Genomic DNA, 13,526 nt, shown 5'->3' with positions numbered 1-13,526 from the left:
AAATAAATAATTATATAAAAATATACAATTTCTGCCCTTATTTATCTATATAATTTTGTATAATTATTTTATGATTGCTTATTGTTCATTTTAGTAGCCACTTTGAAAATAATTAATGTTTGTATAAAAATAAACATTAATTTAATAAACTAACAGAATAGCATATAAATTTCCACTAACATCCTATCAAAATTTATATAATTATAGTATTTTATAAGTCATTTTAGTGCTATATAAAGTTAAGAAAAATGGCCAAAAGTCTAAAAAAATTTAAAAAAATAAAATAGGAATAGAAAAAGGAAGAAAATTTATTTTTTAAGTTAAAAAATCGTTTTTTTAAATTTGAGAAATACATGTTTTTAAGAGAAAACATACCTTTAATCACAAGAAAAAAGTGCCTTTAAAAATAAAATTATTATATAACATAATAATATAAAAGTTTCTTTTTGAATTTTGAAGTTGTTATAGTTTTAAAATTGTATGTATTTGGCATTTCTTTTATTTTGCTTTATGTTAACATTCAAATTTCATCTTCGAATTTTAATTATCCTTAAAAATTTCTAGGTGCCTCTTAGTTGAATTCTAGACAAAATTTTTCTTTACAACTTTTTTTTATTATACTCTAAGTTCTAGGGCACATGTGCACAACGTGCAGGTTTGTTACATATGTATACATGTGTCGTGTTGGTTTGCTGCACCCATTAACTCGTCATTTACATTAGGTATTTCTCTTAATGCTATCCCTCCCCCATCTTTTTATCTGCTATACAAATATATTTTTATGCAATATCAGTGTCATTAATATAGTTAATGATATAGTTAGCATAGTTAATTACAAAACGTAGTAATTTTATTGTTAAATATTATAATTTTAAATTATTATTGATGGTTTTTACAATATGTATCATATTAGTAATACACCTTAACACACCAAAAGTATGTCAGCCCATAATGATGTTATTTTACTCGTTTATTTTAGTTTCATGTTTGAAACTTTTATGTTTAGCTAATAGAAAAAAAATAACAAGACAGAGAAATACAAATATAGCAAATATCATCCAAGCAATAATCCCTGACCGAACAATGCCAAGATATACATTGTCTGATTTCTTCTTTCATTTAGATATTTGCATGAATTTTAAAGCTTTTGTATATTTTTTATTTTATTAAAAATAATTTTCTGTCTTGCTTAACATGTTACTTATTTAAAAACATAAAATATTTAATCTATTTCATATCATCCAAATATATGAATTAGCTCATTTTGTCTTCTCTATATATGATCTTGTGTCTTTATTCAGACAAAATAGTTCTGTCATTTAAATGCTTCCTTATCTTTAGCATAGTGTGATTTTTCTTTTTAAAATTATTATAGTTCAATAATATATCAAGCTAGTGGGAGAAAAGCAAAGGTGAATTAAACTGTGTTTCAGTAAAATGTAAAAAAAAAATCTGATTTTAAGTAATTACTAACTATGTACAGTCACGAACTCATGAACCAACAGTATAGAAGAAATAATTGGTGCGATTTGGGCAAACTAGAAAAAGCCAAGAAAACTGAAAAGATCTTTTTATATGATCATTCTTAATTAGAGCCACTGACAGTGAATGTAAGAATGTTTAATGAATGTGACCTATAAAACTTTGGTAGATTCTGACTGACTCAGAGGTTATATATTACTTCTCACACTTCTTTATTAAAAGTATTTTGTTTTTAACTTAAGCATCATTTTTATAACTGAAGTGACAGTTATACATGAACAAGTATAATAGTTTGTCTAAAATATTTTGTACCAAAACAGGAAGACTGAAGTGTGAATAATCTCAGTAAAAAAGTATAAAATATATTTTAGACATGCAGTCATTCATTGAAATGTACACATGAAGTAAATCAAGTGACCTCATTATTGAATACATTGACTGAGAAATATATGAGGTTGAATTAATTTCTTCTTCCACAGAATTTTTTTATTTATTTCATTTTTGTTCAATGTTTCTTGATATAAAATAGATTATTTTCTATTATTTTCAGATGTCTCAGAAATCTTTCCAGTTCTTTCCTACAGTCTTCATTACATTTTTAAAAATTAATGCAAAATGTGGACCATTTAAAAACTAGATTTTCTCAAAGATTCAGTGTTGAAGGTAGTGTCCCTGGAGATTATTTGTTAAAGAATGTTTAAAACTAACAAGCACATGCCTAGTCTTTGACATGATTTGTTTTGTAAGATCCTTGTCATCATGATATGTATTCAGGAAAAGGAGTATTCTCAGATTACAGATAAAGAAGCTAAGTCAGACATATATTGAGTATGTAACTTGATGTGAGCCATAAATAAAAATGTGCCAAATATATTAGTTAATTGTATAAATCTAAAGCATTCTATAATAGTATATTATCTCTGGCTGGTGAATCTAGCAAACACAACATATAGTTATGTCTCCGTATAGGTGGGGATCAATTCCAGGGGCACCTTCATGTACCAAAATCCACATATACTCAAGTTTCCCAGTTGGCCCTGTGGAACCTGTTTATAGGAAAAGGCAACCCTACAGAAAACACCGCATTTTTTATTGAGTTTGGTTGAAAAAAATATATACATATAAGTGGGCCTGCGTAGTCTACACATGTGTTCAAGGGTCAACTGTAGCTGAAAGCAAACCACATTTAGTTTGTACATATATTTGAGAGAGAATATTTATGAAGTGTTTTATTTTTTTAAAAAAAAAAGCTAACTAAAGAGCTAAAAGAACCAAAAGCAAACCAAAATATAAAAAATAAACATTTTTCTAGCTCTGCAATGTAAGACATTTACTTTAAATTATTCAAATGTACCTAAATAGGAATCTAATTTAATTTCAAATTTATGCTATTTTTGAAGTAAGAAACATGCTGTGTCATTTATGAAACTAGAAATATATGATTGAAAAAGAGTCTACATAGTGAGAGAACTTGACCATAATCTTTGAAAGTAAAATCAAACGAAAGCTTATGTAAAAAGTGTGACCATTAGGCTTTAATTTTTAAAATCTGATAATAAAATAAGAGATATTGAATGTTGCTAAAATTTTTAAATGTGTTATGATAACAGCATACATGGAATATTATACATTTACTCAAATTATGTTTTAAAAATAATGACATAAACATACTTCTTATACATTATGATTGAAATGCTGAGGTTTTATTTAATTCATAACCAATAAAGCTAAGAAACCCTTAAAAATCAAGATGTACTCCTTAAATAAAATATTGAGTGAGTACTTATAAGGCAATAAGTTTTGTAAAATATGCTAAAAATTTTTAAAAATTCTCTACATATTCGAGACATACTTGAAGATACTGTGGGTTTTGTTCCAGACCATCACAATAAAGCAAAAATCACAATAAAACAAGTCAACCAAAATTTTTGGTTTCTCAATGCACATAAAAGTTATGTTTACATTGTACTGTAAAGGGTGTAATAGTATTATGTTTAAACAAATAATGTACTTTCCTTAATTTTAAAAAGTTTTATTGCTAAGTAATGTTAATCATCTGAACCTTCAGTGAGTCATAATGTTTTGGTTGCTGGAGAGTCTTGCCTCAGTACTGGTGGTTGCTGACTGATCAGGGTTGTGATTGCTAAAGGTTGGGGTGGCTGTGGGAATTTCATTTTCTTTTTTTTTTTTGAGTCAGAGTCTCACTCCGTCGCCCAGTCTGGAGTGCAATGGCACCATCTCAGCTCACTGTAACCTCCACCTCCCAGGTTCAAGCAATTCCCCTCCCTCAGCCTACCAAGTAGCCAGGATTGCAGGTGCCTGCCACCACACCCGGCTAATTTTTGCATTTTTAATAGATATGGGGTTTCATTTTGGCCAGGCTGGTCTCCAACTCCTGACCTCAGGTGATCTGCTCTCCTTGGCCTCCCAAAGTGCTGGGATTACAGGTGTGAGCCACCGTGCACAGAGTTTCATAAGACAGCAATGAAGTATGCTGCATTGAATGACTCTTTCATGAAAGACTTCTCTGTAGCATAGGATATCATTTGATAGTACTTATCCACAGTAGAACTTCATTCAAAATTAGAGGCAATCCTTTCAAACCCTGCCATTGCTCTATCAATTACATTTAGGGACTATTCTAAATCCTCATTGTTATTTCAATAATGTTCACAGTATTTCACCAGGAATAGATTCCATCTCAAGAAACCACTTTCTTTGTTCATCTATAAGAAGCAACTCCTCATCTGTTAGTTATATTACAAGATTGCAGCAATTCAGTGACATCTTTAGGCTCCACTTTTAATCCTAGTTCTCTTGCTATTTCCATTACATCTGCAATTACTTTCTCCTCTGAAGTCTTGAACCCCTCAAAGTCATCCATGAGGGTTGGAAGCAACTTGTTCTAAACTCCTACTAATGTTGATACTTTGGCCTTCTTCCATGAATCATAAATGTTCCTAATAGTATCTAGAATGGTGGATCCTTTCCAGAAGATTTTTCAGATCCATCAGAGGAATCACTGTCTATGACAGCTACAACCTTACCAAATGTATATATTAAGTTATAAGACCTGAAAGTCAAAATTGCTTCTTGATCCATGAGCTACAGAATTGGTGTTGTGTCAGGTTGCATGAAACAACATTAATGTCCTTGTATATGTTCATCAGAGCTCTTGGGTGACCACGTACATTGTCCACAAGCAGTAATATTTGAAAGAGAATCTTATATTTGGATTAGTATGTCTCAACAGTGGGCTTAAAGTATTCAGTAAACCATGCTATAAACAGGTGTTCTGTCATAAATGCTTTGTTGCTTCATTTATAGAGACAAGCAGAGTAGATTTGGCATAATTCTTATTAGCCTTAGGATTTTCAAATGGTAAATAAGCATTGGCTTCAACTGAAAGTCACTAGCTGCACTAACCCCTAAGAAGAATGTCAGTCTGTCATTTGAAGCTTTGAAGACAGGCATTGACTTCTCCCCTCTAGCTATGAAAGGCTTAGATGAAATCTTCTTTCAATATAAAACTGTTCTGTCTACATTGAAAATCTGTTGTTTAGGGTAGTCACATTCATCAATTATTTTAGCTAAATTTTCTGAATAATTTGCTGAAGTTTTTTCATCACAGTTACTGTTTCACTTTCCACTTTTATGTTGTTAAGATGGCTCCTTTCCTTCCACCTTAAGAACAAACCTTTGCCAGCTTCCAACTTTTCTTCTGCAGTTTTCTCTCACCTCTCTCAGCCTTCATAGAATTGAAGAGCATTAGAGCTTTGGTCTAGATTGCGTTTTGGCTGAAGATAAGGTTGTGGCTGATTTGACTTTCTGGCCAAACCACTAAAACATTCCAAGTCTCAGCAATAAGGCTGTTTCTCTTTCTTACTGTTCCTGTGTTCACTGGAGTCGCAGTTTTGATTTCCTTCAAGAATTTTTTCTTTGCATTCACAACTTGGCTGACTGTTAAAAACAAGAGTTCTAGCTTTAGATCTAAGTTGGCTTTTGACATGTCTTCCTTGCTAGGCTTAAGTATTTCCAGCTTTTGATTTAAAGTAACACACATGAAACTCTTTCTTACACTTGAACACTTAGAGCCCATTATAAGGTGATTAACGGGCCTAATTTCACTACTGTTGTGTCTCACAAATTGGAGTCACTAAGAGAGGGAGAGAGACAGGGAAGTTCTGTTCAGTGGAGTAGTCAGAAGACACACAATATGTATTGATTAAGTTGCTATCTCTTAAAGGTATGATTTGTGGTTTCTCCCCATATTACAGTAGCAACATCAAAGATCACTGAATACAGATCACCATAACAGATATAATAATAGTGAAAAAGCTTGCAATATTGTGAGAATAACCAAAATGTGACACGGAGACATGGAGTGAGCACATGCTGTAAACAAAGTGGCTCTAGTAGACTTCCTCAATGCAGGCTTGTCACAAACCTTCAATTTGTGAAAAAGGCAGTATGTGAAGTGCAATATAGCAAAGGTATATGTAAGGTACACAAGTACATCACCATGATAGACCCAAACTTTATACCAGGCACTACCGAAAGAGTAAAATTAGCACAACAGTTAGCATAGACAACATGACAACTTTTGTAGGGCCATAGTATAGTTTCAGATATTGTTCACATTCTCTGCAACAAAAGAAGTTAAGATACATTACAGAAAGGAGAATATGAAAGCAGTATTAGTAAAAGGGAATATCCCAACAATAGGAAAGCACCCCATTTGGATATTCACAAAAATTCTAAAAATTATCTTGTGAAAATGTGAAATCCATATTTTAAAGGTCTTCAAAACAGAGAAAAATAGACTAAAATTTTATTAATTAAAGTAAATGTTAACTCCAATAAATGAGGAGAATTAGAATGCATTAAGGTGTTTTAAAATTATAAAACTTACTAAAGTAATTTGGAAAAAAATGTGTATCGATAATACTCATTTAAGAAAACATGGTCACGATTTAGTCAAATCTCATCTTTTGTCCCTTGTTTTTGTTTTTAAAAGTTGTAATAATAATTGACATTTACTCAATATCTTCATATATTGAGTAAAACCATATACCAAACAATAATTGCATCCTTTATATAAGTAGAGAAATTAGGCTTAAAATAAATAACAAGTGAGAGGCCATGGTGCCAACCTAGTTTGTCATTTTTCTTTCGAAAATCCTAAGTTATTTGTTGCCAAAATTATCAATATTTTATATTTTGTTGCTCTTGCAAATAAAGCATTTCTAATTAAAAATCTTAGGGCTTCACATATCCTTCTGATAGCTGGTAAAATGCTGCTTTTTGCTAGAAGCCTTCTCTGCCCTTTCTATATAACAGCAACCTCTCTTCTCAGTTTCTTGTCATCTCCAGTACACCTTCTAGCTGCTTTTCTAATTTTATTTTTCCCAAGCACAACTTAGCACTTTACTGGAAGTCATCTGTTTTCTGCTTCACAAAGCAAGGACTTGTCTCCGTTGTGCCCAGCTCTAGCCTCAGGGCCTAGAAAAGTACTCAGTGTAATGTGCACCAAATACGTGTATATTGGATTAATATTTAAATGCGTATATACTTAGCTGTGAATAAATAGCATCAATATTTGTCTTTTAAATGTTAAAAATATAAAGTGTATAGCCTTCAAAAGTATACTGTACATAAACAGTTTGAAGGTGATGAAGAGGACCCTGAAACAGGAATGGATTCCTAATTCCTAGCAGAGATTTAATGGCCATCACGGAGCAGCCAGATGTTATAAGATAAGGATATAAGACCTGAGAGGCATGGCAGGTAGGAATAGGGCTAACATATATTTTACTTAATATTTTTGAATTGGCTATATTGAAAAAAGTTTAACACATGTTACCACAGCAAACACTCTAAAAACTCTCTACTAAGAATTTTGGCTTAGACCAAGGCCAACACTGCTCTGGACATAAAATGGCCTTTTATACATGATGATGATCTTTTCAAAACTAAGTAAGTTAAGTACATTATTTAAAAGATTTTAGTCCTGTTTTACCTGTTATTTCACTACTAAAGGATTTTTCTACTCTGAGTTCACTTTATCATTCTTTTTTCAGAATTTTATCTGTGCTTATTTTAAATAAACATGAAAATTACTACCATTTAAGATACATCCTTTTATCTTTCAATTATTTTTCCAGAGCAGTGCTTTAAGTATTCATATAATTATGAGAGTTTCTAAAATTTTACATATTTTATAACAGTTCATTCTGTGTGAGTTTTCTTTTAATTTTTATAAGAAATATCTTGAGAGCAGTGATACATAATATATTATGCAAAACCTGAAAAAAATAGTAAGTGATTTCCAGCATCAAAGGTAATTTATTCTTCTGAGAGCCTAGTGACATTTAAGTTAATTTCCTATTTTATGAATTTTTATAAATTACTTAGTATGTGGGTTATGTGTACAGAAAGCACACCACGTAACTTTAAATTGTTCTCAAATCATTTTGTAAGTCATCAGATAAGTAGCTACTTAAGTAATCCATATATTTGTAATAAATATTTGTGTAGAAATAATAGAGTGAGGAAGTCCTTTTTCATAACTTTGAATAAAACACTATTTCTCCAGTTAACCTGGAGGGCAAATAAATCTTTTAAAAATCTAACAGAAAAGTTCAATAAGAGCACAAAGTGTGTATTAAGTAAATGTTACAAAGGATAAATGGAAGTGAAGTACCTGAGAATTCAACACCTATAAGTGAATTATAAGTGCAATCACAACTATCACAAACTTTGCTCCATCTCATTTTGGAATTGTAACAGCCTCAAGGGCATAATAACTTTCAAAAGACAGTCACTGAGTGCCAACTATATGCCAGCCCATATGCTAGGTATGGACTGCTATGTTTTTTTCTTACTAATTAGAATCACTTAACTGCTTGAAAATGTGCATTGGTGGTAAACCTATTATCAGTCCTTACTCTATCTTTAAAATTTTAAGTTAAATTTTTGATTTAATGTAGAATCATTTTATACACACACACACACACACACACACACACGCCACACACCAAAACAGATAACTACTTTTCTTGAAATATCAAAATACCACAAAAGGATTATGATTTTCTTTTCCTAAAATGTTTTAGTGTAAATGACAGTTAGATCTGTAGTCTGATTGCCTTAAAAAGTTGTTTCATCTCTCTGAACTTGAATTATTATTATTATTATTTTTTGAGATGGAGTCTCGCTCTGTAGCCCAGGCTGGAGTGCAGTGGCACGATCTCGGCTCACTGCCAGCTCCACTTCTCAGGTTCACGCCATTTTCCTGCCTCAGCCTCCTGAGTAGCTGGGACTACAGGTGCCCACTACCACGCCCGGCTAATTTTTTGTATTTTTAGTAGAGACAGGATTTCACCAAGTTAGCCAGGATGGTCTCGATCTCCTGACCCAGTGATCTAACCCCCTTGGCCTCCCAAAGTGCTGGGATTACAGGTGTGAGCCCAAACCCTGAACTTGAATTTTTTAATCTGTAAAATGACATGATAATATTAATATGCTGATCAAAGTTTGTTTGCTCTCAGATCAATTTCCTCAGCAGTTTTCTTTTATTTTTTCACTGTAACAGAAATCTGCATTTCCCATGCTTCCTTGTCATCTAGTCTTTTGGTAGATTCAGGCAAGGGAAGGCAAAAGCCAAAGATTGAAGGGCAGGAAAAGGCAAGGAGAAGGGCCACTTCTGTTTTTGTTTGTTTGTTTTCTCTGCTTCTAATGACACCTACATCAGAGATCATATTTCTCCCTGGTCCCATTTCTCACCAGCAGTAATTCTACTGTGAAATGGCTCATTACTGGATCTCTGGAACTTTAGTTTCTCCCATTGACCTTACTATCATGAGGAAAGGGTTAGTTCTCTGCTAGTGCTAATACTTTCATCACTATTCCTTGTTTTGTTTCTTAGTTATTTTCACCCTGATGTTACCTGCTCCATATAATAAAATCAGATTGTTTGTAAGGCCTAGACTAGTTTCTGCCTTGCTGGCTATATCCTCAATGAAGAGTAAATATTTACCTCATGGGAGAAATAGACCTAATGGATTTAGGAGTTTAGCAGTTTACAGGGCACAAATTAAATCTCAATAAATATTTACTCTGACTAAAAAAGTGCAAAATAGAAGTACAATTCCTTTTTATTGTCATTGATTTCAGAGCAAAATGAATCAACAGTTGACAAATTAAGGATTAATTTATGCAAGATTATTCAACAAATATTTATTATTCATTTGCTCTATGCCAGAAATGTGTCTTCATGCCAGGTTAAGAAAAAGAGAAAACAGAAAAAAAAATAGCTGTCCCTGACTAAAAGAGCTTATGTTCTTTCTTTTTTGGGCGAGAAAGATAGTGAAAAATTAAAAAAAGAAACGCAGTATTAGCATGCGGATAAGTTCTAGGGTGAAATTTGAATGCAGATCCAGAGTGACTGTCTGCCTCTCAAAAGAATTCTGCTGAGATGTCCAGAAGTAAGTAGAGTAGCAAGCAAATATCTACAGCGCATGTCTCTTTTAAAGACAGAAAAACAAAGTGGTTTCTAAGGTGGGTGAATCTTGGCATTTCCAAGAAATATCAGGAGGCTCTTAAGGATAGAATGACCAAAACAATGAGGGCTGTGATAAAATAAATTGGGGGAGGTATGTAGAAGGATCCCATATTGTTGCTTTCACAAGCAATGACAAGGTTTTGGGTTTTACTTTGAGAAGGGGAACAATTAGAAAGCTATGAGCAAGACTGAAATTATTTGATTTATGTTTTATAATCATTCTGACTCCTGGCTGAAAAACAGCCTCTAGGAATGAAAGTGAGAGAAACAGGGTCATCATTTATGAAGCTATTCCAATGATCCAGTGCTTTGGCAGTTGCCTGGACATGGCTAGTAAGAGGTAAAAGTAATCTGATACATCTTAAAGGCAGGTGTTCATGGATTTGATATGGCAAATGAAAGAAGCCACTATGTGTTATATTCCTTGAGCCAAAATTGAGGTGTAAAATAAACATGCCCACATAAATGGTTGATTATGTTCTTAAATGAAGGAGAAAATAGTTGCAGTGATGTTAAGTCATCAACCATTTAAAATGTTGCTTTTGAAAGAGATGAATCAAGGAAGGGATGGACATAAATTTTCCTTACCTAAAAAGCTAGTGAAAATTAAGAGTGACATGAACAGGATTAAAACTTTATTTTATAGTGGTACTGAGATGAAACATCACACTATCTGACTTCATAGCTTAAAAATATAATCACCCCACCAACTTCTCACTCTTTTCAAGGATTTTGTGAGTAACCAGCCTTACTTTGGAAAACCTAGACTCCTACATACAGATTGTTATGTTTGTGAGTATGATTATTTCTATCACTTTGTTTTACATTGTGCTTTATCATTCAATAATTAATATCTATCATTTTCCATTAACTAATTTATTTTATGAGCATTTATTATTATTATTACCCTATGGTAGTCAATAATTACTGATACATATTCCTTTGTTTTTTGGGATTTGATATAGAATCAGAGAAGTTTGTTGCCAACTCCGTTTTAGTTGAATATATATTGTTTTTGTCTTATATTTAGTTTTTGTAAAACTTCAGATTTTCCATCATGCCCCACTCTATATTGCTAAAAATCATATCCAAATATGACAAGGTTTAGGAACACACACAGTTAATGAACACATGTTAGAGTATAATAACACAGAATACATTTTTGAAAGTAAGTTTATTAAAATTAGCAATATATTTCTAGTTATATGCATAAGGATATACCAACATGGATTTTGCCTGCCCAATATTAATTTTCTCTTAATGTCTTACTCACAGAACTTCAATTTGGTCATGAGTCTAAGCCCCAAATTATGTTTGCTGTCATGTACTCATGACAGCTCTTTTTCTTGATTTTTCTAGCCTTTATCCATTTGGAAATGTGAACCACCTTTTATAGGTGAGATACAATATAGCTGAACCCTTCTCTAAAGGTTTCTGTAAAAAAGCATAAATGTACAAGCCTATCATCCCGATTCTATTTAGTTTGCCTTGAATATGAATGTGATAAATGAAGTAAGATCTCACATCTTGCAACATGAAGTGGGAGAAGGGTCAACATAGAAGAAATGTCAGAAGAAATGAACCAGTAGAAAATTCCTCATTTGCTAAATTTTGTTAAAATAAAAAAATAGATTTTAATATTAATCTGTTCTACACAGGCAAATGTTAACTGCAATGAAAATGTCTTTTAGATAATTCAGAACACTTTCCATCCTTGGTAAAAGTATTCATTTTACTGACTCACTATTATATATTTTGTTAAGTTAGAAACTCATATTCAATCAAAGGAAATAAAAGTTCCCCCTAATTTCTAGGAATATAAAAAAATAGGTACACATAGCTTAGATAATATTTTCTATATTTGTTCAAGTAAATCAGTTTAGTGATTGTTTGAAATACTTCCAATTGATATGAGTCCAATTTTAGAAGGAATTTTAGTTGGAAGTTTTATTCTCTTTATGAAGATGTAAATGGCTGTGTTTACTGGCCAATATTTACATACACATACAGTCAATGAATTTTAATTTGCACACAGTGGCATATATAATTAAAAGTTCATTTTATTAGTTAATTTAGATATGGTTCAATGAGAGTTTCAAACTGAGGGCATAGAGTCATATAACATACTCTAGAAGAACAACTTCTCACAAAAACTAAAATAAATTGCTTTACCACGTTTGCCTTTGTATTTCACTTTTTCTGTTCTGAAGAATGAGCATGGTAAAATTTACATATATCTAACACATATAATGGGTAATGTATGAATTATTTTACAAATTACTCATAACCAGAAGAGTTCTGTTGGATTTTACCGTATGGCCAGATTCATCTTGCCTTTCAAACTTATGTAAGTAATTTTTCCGAATCTCTTTTTTTCCCATAACATACATGCTGCTGAGTCCACTCCTCCAAACTAAGTAAAGATAGGAATGCTCAGGGTCAAATCATAAGTATAGAAATTGACTTTTGAACTGATGAAGACTTTCTTCTTGTCTACGCTTTAGTCAGGCTTCTAGGAGCACTCTTTTTGATTCTACTTTGTCCTTGGGCCCTGTCTTTACACTGCCTAGTCCAGCTGTTGCAAGAATGCTGCTAAGTCAGTTTAGAGAGAATCTCCCACTCTTGATATCTGATCACTCTGGCTTGCCTTCAGCAAGAATCCTCTTACGTTAGCTAACAAGAAATCCCCTACCCTTGATGTCTCCTCTTAGTAATTTGTGTTCATCGACAACCCTTCACACTGCTCATTAGCTGCACTTCCCAGATATCTTTGCTGTGTTCAGAGTTGAACCTTATCTCTCTTCCCTATTAGAATCATCTTGATACCTATCATTTTAATCTTAAATAAAGTGATCCTTAACCATTTTAACAAGTGGTGGAAATTTTTTTATTTAGCAGAACTAACAAATTGTTTGTGAACTATTGAAATAGAACTATTCTATTATGGCTTGCAGATATTTTTCTCAATTATAATTCACTTTCATACCGTAAAAGTATCTTTGCTTTGTGTATATCTTTTTCATATAAAACCTTTTAATTTGGCAGGGAACAGTGGCTCATGCCTGTAATCCCAGAACTTTGGGAGGCCCAGGCAAGTGGATCACGTAGGTCAGGAGTTGAGACCAGCCTGGCCAACATGGCAAAACCCCATATCTACTAAAAGTACAAAAATTATCCGGGCATGTTTGTGGGCACCTGTATTCTCAGGTACTTGGGAGACTGAGACAGCAGAATCGCTTGAACCCAGGAAGCAGAGGTTGCAGTGAGCCAAGATCAGGCTGCTGCACTCTAGCCTGAGTGATAGAGTGAGTGAGACTCTGTCTCAAAAAACAAAAAACAAAAAAACCTTTCGATTTATTTTCCAGAGGTCTATTTTTAATTTAGTAACAAGATTTTAAAAAATATTTATAAAATTAAATAACAATAGAATGTTAGAACTAGGCCCTATAAAATATAAAATTGTCAAAATTGGTTAGCATGA

Source organism: Gorilla gorilla, chromosome 12, assembly GCF_029281585.2.
Source record: "Gorilla gorilla gorilla isolate KB3781 chromosome 12, NHGRI_mGorGor1-v2.1_pri, whole genome shotgun sequence".
Taxonomy (NCBI): domain Eukaryota; kingdom Metazoa; phylum Chordata; class Mammalia; order Primates; family Hominidae; genus Gorilla; species Gorilla gorilla.
This window is presented reverse-complemented; position numbering follows the sequence as displayed.